Here is a 17,505-nt window from a genome sequence, read left to right on the forward strand (position 1 = left end):
TAGAAATGATTATAAAAATAAGTACCTACTTAAACTATATATTCTATAGAAGATACTTACTTACCTAAAATATAAGTTTTAACTGTCCAACTAGCATTAGAACTTGCCATATAAAAGCATAGCGTAAAATAACTATGAGTATATGAGCAAGATAAGTTGAAATAAGTAATTATAATACTCCGTTTATGCGTTTTATTCCGATGAGTGACTGCGGAACATTTTAAAAGGTCATATCTCTCTGCAGTAACCGCAGTGTTTAAGCCGTTTTATAAACTAAATACCTATATTGTAAATGTCTACTATACTATACTTTTCCTATCTATCGGAAGAGCAAAAACGGCTTTTTTAATTAATTTTGTTGTTTCTACATCCATCCACACTACAACCGGTGTTATTTGTTCGTGACGAAGACATTTCTTTCGCATACATTTTTTTTATAAAACCGAGCTCGCGCGGAGAGTTCCATAGGCCTGACCAGGATCACAAACTGTAAAATCCTGTGCTTTCATAGCATCAACATATACTAGTGGCTCTTTGTAGACCTGGTGACTCCCCATGGCTCCGTCATTTGGAAAAAAAAAACAACGGGTAGCACTCAGGGAGTGCCGGCAGAAGTGAAAACTCAATGACTAAGTGCAAAATGCACTATGTATATTTGAGGTTAACGCCATCTAGCGTTAGCGTTAATTACTTGAAACCCCTAAGCACATCACTGTTAGTACTCGAGTTATATTAATACCAGTTAGAGCGAAACTCACTAGATGACATTTAAATCAATAAAGAAAAACTCAATGACATTATGTATATGTAACAGTTTTTCATGTAATGTCATTGAGTTTTTCTTTATTGATTTAAATGCCATCTAAATGAGTGGCCATCTAAATCTTACGGTCACGTCATCGTCTTACGCTGTCTCGAGTTTAATATTTTTTTCCCACTTCAAAATGTGGACAGCGCTGCTAAAGAAGTTTTCACTTCAAAAATCCAAAAACTGAATCGACAAAAAGAGCCTACAATTTGTTTTTTTTTTGTTATAGTTTTAATTAAATGTGGTAGCTATAAATAATCCTACCTATTAGTTATTTGTGCTTTGGTAGTCCCATTTGTTGTCACAGTTACTATTTCATATATCGTCACCCTAGTTCAAAATCGTACTAATAATAGGCTACATGACAATTTTTTTTTATGGTATCAATCGATTGGGTTTGTTTTTAGGATCAAATGTCTATATGGGACCCATTGCATTAAAATAACACAAAAGTCAGAAATTGTAGTCAAAGTCCGACAGTCGCACTTCACTCGCGAAACGCCCTATACAAAACGGCCAGAGGCCGTGACGTCGTCGCCCATCTTGTAGTATGGACAAAACAAGAAAATTGCGTTTTTGTCGGTGAAATATTGCGTTTATGTATATAGTTGCTATACAATATTTTTTTTGATGAAATGTAATGAATCGAATGGTACCCTTACTTTTATCGTTTTTGGAAGTTAAAAAAAACTTAAATTTTGAAACTTTCAGTTCCTGTAATTTTGTAATTTTTCAATATTTTATTTGAATATCCACATTATTGTGATAAATTGCTCGTTTGCTATCTATTTTACTAGATTTTGTTATAAAATTCAAGATGTGTCATCATCCCTATTAGGTACGGCGAAAATTTTGTTGTAATAGTGCGTACACAAAGGTCTTCTATTGCGACCATTGGATTGTCTGTGTGAACTAGGTGACGATATAGCATTTTCAGAACTAGAGCTTATGTTTAGAGCAAATTTAACCATCGCTACTTTTCCTCTAAACTATTTTCTCTTCAACGGTACCTATCTAGTAGGCATCTAAAATTACGTCTACCTGCCTGTATCCGTGTGACAAGCCCCCCGCGAGTAAACACTGTCGTGTCGTGTCGTGTCGGTTAACACGATTTTGTCATTTGTTGACATTGACATTCCGCAAGGCAAATTGGCAGGTGTTTGATGCGTAAATTTTGCAAATTAACGTACGGTAAACATGTAGTCCTGGGCCGTGGAGGCATGTCTAACTCACAAATAGAAAGAGAATATTTGCCCCAAGTAGCATATCAACGTTAAGTGGCATTAGAGCAGTTTGAAAATGGAATTCTCACCTCAGCAGCTCGAACAAGGGTACTTTGCTACTTAAAAACAGTGAGCAAAATCGCATTTTGCTCACTGAGTGAGACAAAATGAGCAAAATGCGATTTTGCTCACTGTTTTTAAGTAGCAAAGTACCCTTGTTCGAGCTGCTGAGGTGAAAACTTAATTGTTGGTATATCTTAAGAAGTGATGAAGAAGGAATACATTTTTCGGGTTCTCTAATAATTATGTTCTCACTGCTGAGGTGAAATGTTTTGTGAACTACACGAGATCAAAGTTATTTACATCTCGTGCGCTTTTGAGTCCCTTACTACGCTCAAGATTCTAAATTAGATTCACTCGCTACGCTCGTGAATCTAGTATAGAATCTTTCGCTTGCACGGGACTCAAAATAAGCACTCGAAGAAATATCAAACTTTGATCTCTTGTTGTACAAAAAACATGTCACATATTTTGGCGGCCTTCGAAGACATATATTACTGCAACTATTACATATTATTGCATACTATTACATATTATTAGACTGTACCTATGTATTGTCGCTGTGACAAAGGTTATATAACGTTTGTGAGACTGATGTTAGATCTTTTTTCGCGTGGCACGGCGTGCTAATCGGATGGGCACGATTGTAATGATGTTTATTTGTACAAGGGGGGCCTACCTTATCACGACTGATTGCGAAGAGGCCAATTCAAACTTAGATTGTGACATCAATATAAAAAACATGCATCTCTCTCACCGCTACTCGCTTCTCGCTCAAGCTCTGGCAGCCTAGCTAAGGTTACGATCGCTTGCGCTTCGCTATCGAATCGCTTTTTTTCTCTCTATCACTTTCCATGTGTGACAGTGACAGCGTTTCGTTCGTTACGTAGCGTTAGCGATTGGCAGGTTGTCTACGGGGCCTAGGATAGCGGTGCCGCCATATAGCGGCCGTCTCCAATCTCCATACAAAATACTACTATCTACATCCATATGTAACCTTAGTATTTTGTCCTAGGAAAGCAGAGCAAACAGACGCCTTAGCAATAAGTCCCAAACACGCCTGTATGAAATCTAATAGCCTCCGGTGAGGTTTCGATACAGACATATTGATGGCACTGTGGAAGTGTGGATACAGGGTGACCTCGGAGACGTGACCAGAAATTAGAAGTGATCGGTACTTCAATATACAAAGCTGTGAAGTATAATCGTTTCGGAATTTTATACGTAAAGAAATTATTTTATTTTATGTCTTAATAACCCTAAAAGCGTTATTACAATCGCAATATCTCAGACTTGCGTTTTTTTCTTAAAAATACATGTAGGTACGGACAAGTCGGAGCGAAATGAACGCGCGAATAACAGCTAACTGATATTATTCTAGGTAATAGTGTCGCTTAACTTCAAACTCGGGTAAATCCATTCGACCCTCTCAGCAAATATCTACCCTATTACCTTTTCTTAATATGTACCAAAATTGCATAATCTGAGAGATGGATTTACCCGAGTTTGAAGTTAAGCGGCTCAATATTATTCAAATATCGGTTTGATGTTAGGTGCACGTTCGAATTGGCTTGTAAATTATATGATGCAAATATCATTATGATGTCAGTGTCCTGTATATACAGTAGATATAAGAATTAAGACATTGCGCGAGCTCACTGAGTAAATTAAGGGATATAGGTACTGTTTTTCTAGGTTCAATGTATCTTTTCGTATTTTCTGTCAGTCCCAATCAGCCTCCGAATAAACATGTTTACAGATAGTGCCGCTACCTGTAACCAGATCGCTGATAGTGATGTGCTACTATCGGAAACTACTAACGTTTTTATACACCTATGACTTCCGACCCGATTCGAACTTTAAGATACCTACGTCAAACTACGTATCTAGACGTAATATTTGACGTATCTTAAAGTTTGAATCGGGTATGTAACATTTCTACACGCTTTATTTTTTTTCTGTTACAATTTCTAGCAGCGAAAATATGTATCAGACCTATGTATATCTTACTAGAATGTGTATGTCAACTTTCAATAGGCTCAAACGGGTCTCTATTGTTTCCCATAAAGTTTTAGGTCATAATGTATTGCTTGTCCGCATTTTGGTTAGTCATCATTTTTTTCGTTCAGAAACGCGTCACTTTCCAAGATTGCCCAAACCTAACCTAACTTATCTATAGGATAACATTACGAAAATCCTGAAAAGGTCAGGTTAACGGTTTCAGAATTAGGACTAATGATAGTATGATAAAAATACGTTATGACTTAAAACTTTATGTCAAACAAAGGGACCCCGGCCCAAACACCTGCCTTGCCTATTAGTGCCTATGTCACATCACTAGTTGTACTCCATTTGCGTTGTACCTATAATTTATGTTCAATCAGGCAATAGGTATGATGTTCAAAATTAATACTACAGGCCATGCCATTATGTCGCAAAATAGAGTTAAGTTTTAAGTTTTTGAAATTTTTATTTAGCTTAAAAGTTATGCGTAATATATGTTATGTCAATTTCAATTAGGAATTAATGTTCCTAATTGAAATTGGCGTTATGCGAATTAATTTATTGGCAAGGTGCGAAGTCGGTGGAGGGGGAAGTGGCGCTGATCGTCACAAACACAGGTGATCTTATGGAATGTCCGCCATTAGTACTAGCGGCAGCCGCTTGAACTAATTTTACTCCATAAGATTTAACGTAGAAAGTCTGCCAAAATGAGGGCAGCACCAGTCGTGCACGTAGCGAATAGACTCGCTCTGTAAGGTCTGTAATATAATTATTATTGTTTGTCTAAGATTCTACTACATAGGTACTACAATAACTACGAGTAGTAATTTAACAAACTTTAGATACCGTTAGGTATTTTTTATTACATATATATCACGTTGCGTGAATTAATTTCTACATCATGTATTTCATTGTTTGCGGTTCTCATCGTGATTAATTAATGATAATTCGTGTATCAAACTGAGATATCAAAAAATACATTTGAGAATAAGTTTCTGCTTTCTGAAATAATTTTATTACATATTACATGGCAAAAATAAGCACCCTGTAACATCATTATATTGTATTTTATTCTTATGCAAAATGTTTAGGACTTTCAAGAGGCAATGAAGCTTGAATCATGTTATCGTGTTATTTTTGAATTAATTCATTTTAATATGGTCCGTTAAACGGTTAAATACCATTTAATATTCGGCTAGCCAGATCGAAATAGAATATCTCGTAAAAGTTTTGTAATGTCAGATCTGTTAGGTCGATTTACTCGAAGAAGACTTATTGTTAGAAACCTAAATAAAGAACCTGTCTCAAACTTTATATGATACTAGAAATAGACTGCAGCTTTGGAGGAGCCACTATAAAAGGTCACATCATCAGCCACTGAAAGTGGGTAGGATACAGGTCTTACTGAGCAACTTTTACTATGGGACCAACCTCGAAATCGCGAAAAAAAATATTACACTCCCATAATACAAGATATCAACATCAGCCAGACAAAATGTATGGTAGAGTCAAGTTTTTTTCGCGATAACGGGGTTGGTCCCATAGTAAAAGTTGATAAGTATGACCTGCACAACGTGTACCCAACTCACTTTCAGTGGCTGGTGTAACACGTTGTATATTACGAGGTTAAAATATTGTTGGTTAGGTATTCTTGAAATTGTTGATAGGAATCATTTACCACTACTATTGTTACCAAGGAAGCATTTTGTTGGTGCATAGATTTGTCCCCAACCAGTCAACCCGGTGAATTAAGTTGAATTAACGTTAAGGCCCCGTGGGGTTAGGTTCTTCTCTCACTCTCACTGAGCGTAAGCGTGAGCGAGATGGCTGTGCGTGCACGGGATCGCGGATATCATGTTTTTGAATTGTAAGTTTAACAAAAAAGTAATAAGTAAAAAGTAATCAAAAATAAAAGTGTCCATTTTTAGACGCATTTTTTTTTCAGCTTTTTAGATCCATGTTTGTTATTCGCGATATAGTCAAGAAATCAGGTTTCGAATCTATGAAGTTCCTAGAGAAAATTAAATAATTTTTGACAGCATAGTGGTCAAAAAAACGCTACGATTTTTCAATAATTCTGCTGGCACCTACTGAACTTCAAGTGGTTCCCAAACGATTTGGTGCGCTTCTTAAGCACGTAATAGCTATTTGATTTACAAGGGGGTAAAATTGTTTAACCGCTCGTTCTAATATTGATACCCGAGCAAGCGAAAGATTCCAAAATTGAAAAATGTAATCATGAGCGTTGCGAGGGTTTCAAAGCACGAGGGTTAAACAAAATTTGCCCGCGAGTGAAACACAAAAATGTTCACCACACCAACCCGAAGACAATAATATCTGTAAGATATCAAACCTCCATTCGTATTGCCCGTAAGTATTTAATTTCCAAATAGAAAAATGATTAATCCTATCTACTACCTATAACATATTTTTCTATGTAGCTTAGACACATTAATCATAAATACATATTTGCCATTGTCAAGTTATTTATGTAGGCCCTACACAATACGGAGTACAAAAACATAATATACAAGTTAATATATTAAAACTAAATCACAAAAAAGCGCAATATTTTACCGTAACTTAGCTTAATATATAAACAGTTTATTCGAAGTTATACCGTGTTCGAATTCTGCTCAGTCGCCGCTTAGCTTAAGCCTTATTTGATTATATTTCCTTTGGATTCGAATTTAACGCAACGTCGAATTAAGTTATGTTTGCCGTTCGGTTTGCGTTTCTGTGTGTGTACCATGTTACATTTATAGGGTGAGTAGCTTTTTCCAAATATTGACTTGGTTTTATGTCTTGACGCTGCCTTAAAAAAGTACCTAAGGTTTTCTTTACTTTTTATGAGGTACCTATTTTGACAGTCACGGATGGAACATGCGCAATGTAGGTAAATAATTTTACGTCACCCTAGTAAATGGGATTTTCTCCCCTCTACGCGAGGAGAAAATCTCACTTCCTGGCCAAGGCAAGACGTAAAACGTTAGACAAACCACGGACGGTAATTCGTAAACCCCCAGCTTCCTCACCTTCGGTTCGGGCCACAAACACGAATTCACCCCCCTAGGTATGTAATGCTAATGTAGGTACTATAAAACACGTTTGAAAATGGTTTTTGAATTTGGAAATAACTTCATTTAGTCGCACTATTTTTGTTCCCCGTCAAGTTTAGTGAGAAACCAGCAATAAAGTAAGTACAGATCATCTTGCCCTTGTCCCATTCACTTGAGGTCGGCGCAGCATGTCTTTTTCTTCCATACTTCTCTGTTAGGGTTTGCTCCCGGTACTGAGTTTGTATGGCGAAAACCGGGAATTCCCGGGAATTCTCTGTAGCCCGTCATCTCATGGTTCACTTACGATCGTTTCATATCATCTCCCACGCAGTCCATCCACCTTTCTCTCAGTTTTCCTCTTCTCGCAATTCCCTCCAAATTCATTCGTAATACCTTTCTCGTCACGTGACTTTCATCCCTCCCAACCCCAAGTAAGTACAGATATAGTCCATAATTCTTTTCATCCAGATCATTTATTTTCAGGCAACTAAGGCCCATACAGATTGTACGTGTTTATTTATACCAGCTTTTAGAAATACTTATTTACTTCTGTACCTATGCTTTGTGGGTATAAATAACAATCCTGTATTTTGAACGACGAAAAACTCTCCATAAATTGAATATATAATATATTAATAGCTAAACGCTAGACTAGCAAAATTAAGAACCTGCTTTTGAAAGCGAGTTGAAAACTCTGATATAAACATTTCCTATTTCCCTTTAAATTACGTCAATATCCAAATTAATCATCCGTAAAGATTCACGAGAAAAAAAATGTCCTCAAACACGGAGCTGGGTAAGTGCTTCGAGGTAGATGATTAAAATTTCATTATCCAAAATGCAAGATTCCTTGAATATTTGAGGGGGAAATGAGCAGATGCCGCGGCCCACGGGAAAGCGTGGATGACAACTTAAAAGTACCTACCTAAGGGTGTATTTAAAAGAGTCGGTGGACATCGGCAGCTATACAAAGTTTATGGCCTATTGAGTTTAGATTGACAGATTTACCATAAACTTCTGACAGCCAAGAAATCCGTAGAGATTAAATTCGGTTGATGACAGTACCAGCATTTCTGTTGCAGCGTTAAGGTGACATTTGGATGGCAACTGCAGCTGCGTTATTGTTGCGACATTGTGGCGGCATTTATGGCGCCACTGTATCTGTCAATTACTTGGATACAATGAGAGACGGATTGAACTTCGTAATCTCGGCAGTAATGCGGCGGCGAACGTCACTCATTTTACTAAAGACATTGACAGATAGGTATAGCGGCAGCATCAACGACGCGGCAGTTATGTCGCAACAGTGCAGCTGCATTGCACTGCAGTTGACATCCGAATATCACCTTTAGTGATGCGGCGTTTACGCTGTCGCTGTCAGTTTACTGATAAATTGCTTTGATGTCGTTGCTGAATTGCTGTCGCGGTTGGAACGTTTGATTCGCCAATCATTTTATAACGGCATCCGAATATGATCTTATGCAATCGATCAGTGGTACGGCGCGAGTAGGTGACTGGTTAGATCATTTTCCCAAAATCATAATTTACATGTAGCATAATTTCTATTCGCATTTTTTCCTATTCTTAATTTACACCAGACGCATTAATTCCTAGGTTAAATTTTTCTCATAATTAATACTTTCCAAGTCGTTTTATTCGCATTCTTTTTATTTCTTAGGCGATAATATTTTATTACCATGGTCCCACCGCACTGTTTCTTTTCAAAAAAACATTTAGTTTACAACTTAGCTAGACGGAGCCCCGCTTCGCGGGGCTCCTATTTCTGAAGCTACCTAACGAACCTAACCTAAATTATAGAATAAACGCCGTAAGAAATATTTGTGAGTGGCTAAATTGTCTAATGAGAAACTCTGCCAAAACCAAAACCAACTAAACCAAAAGGAACCGCCATTAACAGGCGTTCCCCTCTGCCAAAAGTCGGCGGCCGCCGGTCAAGGAGTTTATATAAAACTAGTTGCCAAACGTCATACGCCATTCAGCAAACGTCAGTCTAAGCGGAATATTAGGAGCATAAAATGCCGAATTGTAGCGTTTTCTCCTGTAAAAACCGATCGGAAACATCTAGCGTACTTAAAGAACACGTTTCTTTTCATATGTAAGTACTATTACATGTAAATATTATCAAATAGTGCACTAATTTAGCAAAAAACTAAAAGACATTGTCAATCTGAAAGTGATACCACTTCATGGTACTAGATCTAATTTAGGGTAATATTTAAAGAAGACTTTCTAAATTTTTCTCATAATTAATACTTTCCAAGTCGTTTTATTCGCATTCTTTTTATTTCTTACAGGTAAATTATGATTTTGGGAAAATGATCTAACCAGTCGAGTAGGTATACCTCAAGAAATCTTGACGGCCTCCTAGCCTAGTCGGTGATGAGCCTTCCTACGAAGCAGGAGGTCCCTAGGTCGAATAGGGTATTTGACTACTACTCAAATCAGTTAATTTTTTCGAACTGTCAAAACGATTTTGCTACTATGGAATTTATATGAAACACTATCATGTGACGTCATTATAAAATAACGGAAATAACCTACTCTTTATAGTTTGATACGGGTTTTAAAATAGAAAGTGTGTGTAACAATAACTGCTGTCTACGTTTCTCTATTAATCTTCTGGTGCTTTATTTCATGCATGGTGAAAAATAATTTATTTTACATACATCAGTCAAATACCCTATTAGTTTCTGTATGGTCCTACCTGGTTATATTACTTGCCTTTACTTTTGGAATTTTGCTATGAAAGTGGTATATATAAATAATAATCATACACAAACGAAGTCGGGCTTCAAGCTTGTAATTTATAAACAAGGTTAGACAGCACCAAACATAAACTTTACACTTTGTAGATACATTTGTCTTCATTAGGGCTAAAACGTTGTATAGGTCAGCGGAGTCCAATAACTTGATGTCCTAACGAATGCAAGGCAAATAAAGAGCTCTTTGAAATCTGAAGTTTTTTTAAACATTATTCCCTGTGTTTACTCAGTAATACATCGTTAGTAAACATAAAAGTATATAAACATGCGCAAATTGAGCTCTAATGCTATGACAATATAGGTGTGTTATGATAATATTTGTGAGCATGATAACACGAAAAAATACAAAAATAAAAATAGAATGGAATAGAAACCGATTATTTGTGACAAAATAACCAATGAAAACAAGCTAACAACAAACACATAACATAAGCCACGAAATGGTCCCGACTCAACATGGTGCTAGCCTGGCTGGGCAAACGCTGGTCTTCCGTCGAGGTAATGAGCGTGTGAAGCATCACTTGTAAATAGAGGTGTGTACACTCACATGAGCACCTCGGCCGTTCCGATGTATTTCAAGGCATCGTCCAGCCCACACGCAGAGTTTTGGCTCCTCTACACGATGGGCCAGCGCCGGCCACTCCAAGGGACGCAGCCATGCGGTAGAATGAGATAGCTTGACTAACGCATAAATTCGTCCCTTGGAGTGGCCGGCGTTGGCCCATCGTTTAGAGGAGCCATTCAATGCCCGACACACTGTAGGAGTACGTTAGCGAGCAAACATAGTTACTTACACCCCCGTGACTTCTGTGAAAGGACGCATCAAACAACTTAGTGAATGTGCAGCACATAGTCGTTATTAGAGGTTTACCATGTATGTTACCGTTATTATCTTTGTCATATGAAGCGCTAGTCGCACGCTAGGCTACCACAGCCTAGCCTGCGACTTTCAATCCGGAGGTTGTGAGCGTGAGTACCAATGAATTTTTGGAACTTAATTTACGAACTGAATACCCACCGCTTTTTGGCGAAGGAAAATATCGTGAGGAAACCGGACTGCGCTGCGTTTATCGCATAAAACAACCGTTTGCTTAATGATATTCAATACTTATTACTCCATAAACACTTCACATGGTGAAAAAATCCCGTTCTTCATCTTCATCCACCAACATTTCTTCACCCAAAATAAAAACAGAAACCCCAGTTTTCCTTCAAGGGTTCTAAAGGAAAAAACATAAAAGCCTTTTGTTCCGCAGATCACGTTCATTGCGTTAATTCACTTGGTCTCAAGGCACTGATAAGGATTAAATTATTACGGCTTTGTCTCAACATTTTATTTATAACGACAGCTATAGTTGTCTCTGAGGGGTCCGTCAATTGCTAGGGATTTGCTTGTGTTTGGTGACAATCTATTTAGTACGAATTTGAGGCGGCAGAACGATGAGTTGTTTAGATTCGATTTTCTATTGTGAAAACTTTATGTTCGGCAGTTTGTTTTTATATGGAGTAGCTGTGACATAAAATGTGTGTAGTCACAATGGAGTTTTTTGGAAGTTTTTATTTATCCATATGTCAAAAATACCATCGTTCATATGATATAAATAGGGAACAGATAGCAGTACACCCAATTGCTGGATCCATTGGGTGACATTATTGTAGTAGTAGTAGTAGTAAACTTTTTTTGTACAAAAAGACATATTAAAAATAACATACAAGTAGTGAGAAGTACAAAGGCGAACTTATCCCTATGAGGGATCTCTTCCAGTTAACCTTTGAGTAGATGAGAGGAGAAAGTGAAGTAGTATTGTCTAGGGTGAACAAGTCCACTGGGTTACCCTGGTCCTGTTTATAACTACCAGCAATTTGAACACAACTGACGAAAGTTTTCTATTTACAGTCCATATTTTATAAGATTCCTATGAAATAGACTATAATATATTAGCGCGTGGTTGACGTAACTGGTGACCGAAGAGCTGCCGGCTTCCTCGCGCAACGTATCAGCATTGCGATACAGCGAGGAAATGCCGCCAGCATCCTTGGTTCAATGCCTCAAGGGTCTATTTTAGACTTAAGTTAGTTATTAATTTAGCTTAGTAGTACCACTGTATATATGTTTTATGTAAATACGTAAATTGTTAGTAAGTACTTTAATTCCGGTCTCTTTGAAGTAACATCCTAGTTCTTGAGATTCGTAAGCGGCTCATTCATGGTACGTGTCTATAAAGGAATGGATTAACCTTTCAACACAACCATTCATTCCAAGCTTTTCAATTTGCGCGCTAAATGTACAGGAGATATTCAGAACAAGGGAATATAATAACAATTTGATTTCCTTGAGGGCTTAAAAGTAGACAGAAAATAATAAACTAAAATATTTATGAATAAGTACCTATATTAAAAACTTACACACTTACAATAGCGGGGATCTCTCTCTTTTACTCCAATAAAGGCGTAATTAGAGTGACGGAGAAAGATGCCCCCGCAATTTGCGAACTTCGATTTTCGCGATAGCCCTGACCACCGGCAGCTTGGGCCTTGCCCCGCTGCTGGCGGCACACTAGGTTAGGTTTTTTGTAATATGTTTACAAGTATTTTGTATTGTTTGTATTCGTGTTATTGTATTTTATCTTTATATCCATATCATAAAATAACCATAACCTAACTTAAGTTTAAAGAAAAATAAAGAAAAAAATACAATTCAATAATAACTTAAGACTAGTCAAAAAGTCCCCCCGAGCATAGAGAAAAAAATACATAGATTGCTCACTCCATACATCAGTTTTAGTACCAAAAAGACTATTAGCATCTAGCATCGAGTAGCGGAACTATCAGTAGGTACTGCTACTTGACAATAGATGTAGCAGTACTGATAGTTCCGCTACTCGATGCTAGATGTAGACACTGAAATTAATAGTCTAACTGATGTATGGAGTGAGCAATCTTGTCTTACTATATTTATCTATGCCCCGAGTTGCTAATTATATTTTCTATTTCTGAATACACCAACTAATTCAAACATGAATGCCGTCCGTAAGGGAAACGCTTAAATAAAAATTACTCCCAATAGGTAACAGCTCAGTACACGTTTATTCCCCTGCTTAACGTTACTCCGGCCTAAGCCTCCCACTCCCTTCTTATAATAACATTTCTTATATTATGTAAGACGTGTTCCATATGGCTTAAATTGTTGATGTTTTCTTGGGATAAGTTATTTAAATATCAATTTAGGGAGATTTGGCTTGGTATGTTACATGTGTAGTAAGGATTACTTGTTTTTAGAACGGCAGAATGTAAGTAGGTATGTAATTTTGTTGTTAAAGTCTGACTTTAATATTTGGCCCTGCTACAGTGTCGCTACAAGCAGCTTTTTCAATAATGTGCGTACAAATCATGTATTAAGTAATCAAATAGAGTCAGTACCAGTAATGCCAACGACTATTTTCACAACAATTGTCCCGTACAAACGCGAATTTTCCGAAGATTTGCAAGTATATACCTAGGAGTTAGGTATTTTTCTGTCACAATGGAAGTACTTAAAAAATGTTCAGTAAAATAATCTTCGAATTGAAACGTTGAAAACATGTATCTAATGATGGGGGGCAATTTAAACTGCGGAATAATTTAAACTAAGGGAAATATCTTCCATGTTTTACATTATTAACTATTATTAACTAGAGTCACACACAACGCAGACAACACATATTTTTCGGTGTCTGGACATATATGGCACTCTAGTTAATAATGTAAAACATGGAAGATATTTCGATTACTTAGTTTAAATTACCCCGCAGCGCAGTCTAAATTGCCCCCACACCTTATACGAATAAAACAGGTTTATGTACGGGAAAACTCATAAATGGCCCGGTAGCAAGTGGAAAACCTTTGCCCTCAATAGCCATCGGTCATTCACACTAAATATCTTCAATCCACCGGGGTTTTTTAAGATCTCAGGACCAGTATCGCACAATCACTAGCAGAAATGTCTGAAAATACATATAAATCTTCATAACAAAAGATCGTCGGTCCATTGTGAGAATCGCTTTCCCTATCCTTATCCATCGGATGTTAGCGCAGACATTTACTAAAATAGATCATCTAAATGGACTAATCCAGCAAGCATGATCAGTCAGTACCTATCCAAAGTAGCTGCTATGCGAGCAAGATGTTCAAAAATACCTTTTTTTACCACGTCGTCGGTGGCCAAAGTGAATACAGCTCGCTGATTGTAAGGGGTTATTTTGCGGCGGGTTCGTGTGAATTGTGAATTTCTAATGCGATGCGGTGGGTGCGGTGTTTATTTTTAATTAGGATAACTCTCATCTGGGTAAGCTACAAATACAAAATAAAGGGTTTCCGCTAGACATTCAAGATATAAATAAAAATAAATTTATTCGTGAGCACAAACACAAAATATAAAACTATACAAAACAGAGAAACATAAAAGGAGAAAGTGCCACGAAATTCCAAATTTTATATTGTGCCACGAAATGATCTCACCTCAGCATGTTGCTGGCGATTTCCAGCGCTGATCTTCCGATGAGACCATCTGGTGAAACCATTCGCCAATTTAGTGTCAGAGCAAGCTACTAATTCAATTGAAGATACATAGTTTTCTTTAAATTTTCTTTCAGTTATTTAATTTTTCTTTTCCAATATTTAGTTCCTTATATGACTTAAATTTGGGAAAGTATAGGTTAGGTAGTTTTCGTTAAAATTAGATAGGTAAGTAATCGTATGGCTGTCTATTTACATATACGTCTGGAAATGCAAGAGCCCCACGGAATCAATTTAGCACCACTCAATAAAGATTTCAGAGAGCCTCTTAACACGAAAGTGTTGTGTGATAATCTCTCTATCTCGTTTACACTTGAGAAGCGTCAGATGGAAAACGAGCGAGGAGGTAGACGTAATGGAAAAGACTCGAACGAGGATGATTATGGATATCGCAAATGAGATTTTACTTATAAGATATTGCTTGCAAGGGATCACATCGAGAGGAACTAACTAACGGACTAATAATAAATATGGCCTTTTCGACTCAGATGATAGAGTAAAAACCCTGAGCTATAACCGCGACAGTCGAAGTTCGCAAATTGCGGGCATTTTTCTCTGTCAATATAATTACGCCTTCATTGGAGAAAAAGAGAAAGATCTTCGCAATTTGCGTATTTCTGTTTTCGCGGTAACCCCTGTGTTCCTGCCAACCCAACTTCGAAATTAACAGGATTGCAATAGTTTGGTTTCCTCACAACAATTTTTTCCCCGAAGCCGAAGGATATTTCATACATAATTTCTGAAACAGCTGAGCAGTAGGTATACAAAGAAAAATATATAGGGTAGATTTTTTCATGCGAATAAATATTTATATTAATTTAAGCTTAATAAGTATTCAGTTTTAAGCCAGTTTAAAACTAATTTATAATAAGTTTTATTTATCATACCTCTCATACGACTTATTATTATTAATTATTGATAGCCAAGAATGGAACTGAACAGGTTCGCTTTTAAGAAATCGTTAAGTAAGTACTTTGCTGGCAGTACTGGAAAATCTTAGTGTTTCTGCTTTGAAAGTTCATCTGAATTCATATGTATGTAGGTAGGTATGTATATTATGTAAGTATATGTATTTGTAATATACTATTTGTATAAATTTATGTATGTTTATGTATGTGTATTTCTTATGACTGTATTGTGTTCGTTCAGGTACCTAATTGTATCATCTATGTATACTACATGTCTTTGCACCGACTGCAACTTATCTGCTTTGCCTAAAGGCTGACTGGTAGAGAATGCCTTATGGCATTAAGTTCGCCTTTTGTACAGTGTGTTTTCTTATGCGCAATAAAGATTGAATAAATAAATGGAGTATAAGCACTCTATGCTTACTTATTGGTCTATAGTAAAGGCAGCCTACCATATTCCGTGCTGTTATGCGAAAATGTTTTAAGGAAACTTTGAGTTGGATAAAAAAAGACGTTTCCAGTACAGAGGTGCTTTGTAAAACTGCCAGTAATCGACATTCTCTGTTCTTGGCATAAATATTGTATGAGCCAGCTGCCGTAAGACGTGGCCGGCGGATACTCTATATTACATTGGACTGGAGACATACTGCCGTATTCGAACTTCAAGATATTCACAAGAGACGACACGTATTAGATCCATTCTAGATACGTTATAGTTTAGATTTCAACTAGTTCTCTTTTGCAGCACAATTCCGGCAACCAATGTCACTTTTACGATAGATCGTGTTAGATATCTATTAGATGTGAATTAGATCTCTAAGTAATATCTTGTGGAAATCGTTCAAGAGTATCTCCAGAATCGCGGAAATGTCAAATTTGACAGGTTAGATCTTAAAGATATCGTTATCGTAACTTGGCGATGTCTAATAGATGTCTATTACAAAATCCGAATCGGGCCCATATTCTGTGCTGTTGTAATGCATACCTACTTTCAATAAGATCGCCACACTGAAATAAATGTAAGTTTTACTTACGTAAATAGGCACAAAGCTATTTGGTAGAATGAGATGGCGATATTCATCTCTCATTCTGTAGGATAGCTGTGATACTATATAAAACTTAATACAAGTGTATTTTGGGCCTAACAGTTACAAAATATGTTGTTACTAGCTACTTACACAAAAACTGGCCAAGAGCAAGTCTGACTTCCGTACCATTACGCAAAAAACGGCGAAAAAATCACCTTAAATATTTATTTTATTCCGTTTTTAGTATTTGTTGTTATATATAGCGGCAACAGAAATAAATCATCTGTGAAATTTTCAACTGCCTAGCTATCGCGGTTCATCAGAACAGTTACAGCACTTACAGCGGAGTCTTAGTAATAGGGTCCCGTTCGATTTCCGTACCCAAAAACCTTTGGGTACGGAATACGGATAGATACTTCACTGCTCAGCGCCTAGAAAAAGAACTGAAGCAACGAAATCTGCTATCTACAGGAACCGTAATTAAAACCCGACTTCCAGTTTCTGCTAGGCAGTTTGTAAAAGAAGATCGTGAGCTCAAGGCCGAAGGACGAGGTACATGCCAAGTTCTAGTGAACTCAAAATATCACAAGTAAGTAATAGTACGATATAACTTGACGACGCCTGAATTAAATTGCCTCCGTTAAACCATGAATAATAATGAATAACATGCGAAACGTAACATTTGCTTACATTTCACATAGTTCCACATTCCCTCCCGTTTGCGTTTCATTTACATTCGCATTAGTAAAACAAGGTTGCGTAACTCAGATAACCCGGGATATTTACTTACGCACCATTATGATTTTCTATGAGTTTGAACCCTTTGCACAGGGTAGGTACAGTCGAGTTCATAAATATGTATACATTTCTTCATCTTAATCCATTTCACACCAGTCAGCGGTAATTTCGTACTGCAATACTGCAGCAGTCTGTATCCAAATGGTATTTATTGAGCTTAATGTGACAGAAGGTCGACTTGTGATAGAATAAGCAGTTAAAAATGTTCTCGTGAAAATAATATTTTGTTTAATAATTGTTTTGATAATATTATTATCAAAACAATTATTAAACAAAATTA

General features: G+C 36.9%; 1 long non-coding RNA gene across 1 annotated transcript in view; it reads right to left on the reverse strand.

Annotated features, from left to right (window-relative positions):
- LOC134653614 (uncharacterized) overlaps positions 1-17,505 on the reverse strand; it is a 356,188-nt gene that overhangs the window by 170,849 nt on the left and 167,834 nt on the right. The window lies entirely within an intron of this gene.

This window comes from Cydia amplana, chromosome 13 (genome assembly GCF_948474715.1).
Source record: "Cydia amplana chromosome 13, ilCydAmpl1.1, whole genome shotgun sequence".
Classification (NCBI taxonomy): Eukaryota; Metazoa; Arthropoda; class Insecta; order Lepidoptera; family Tortricidae; genus Cydia; species Cydia amplana.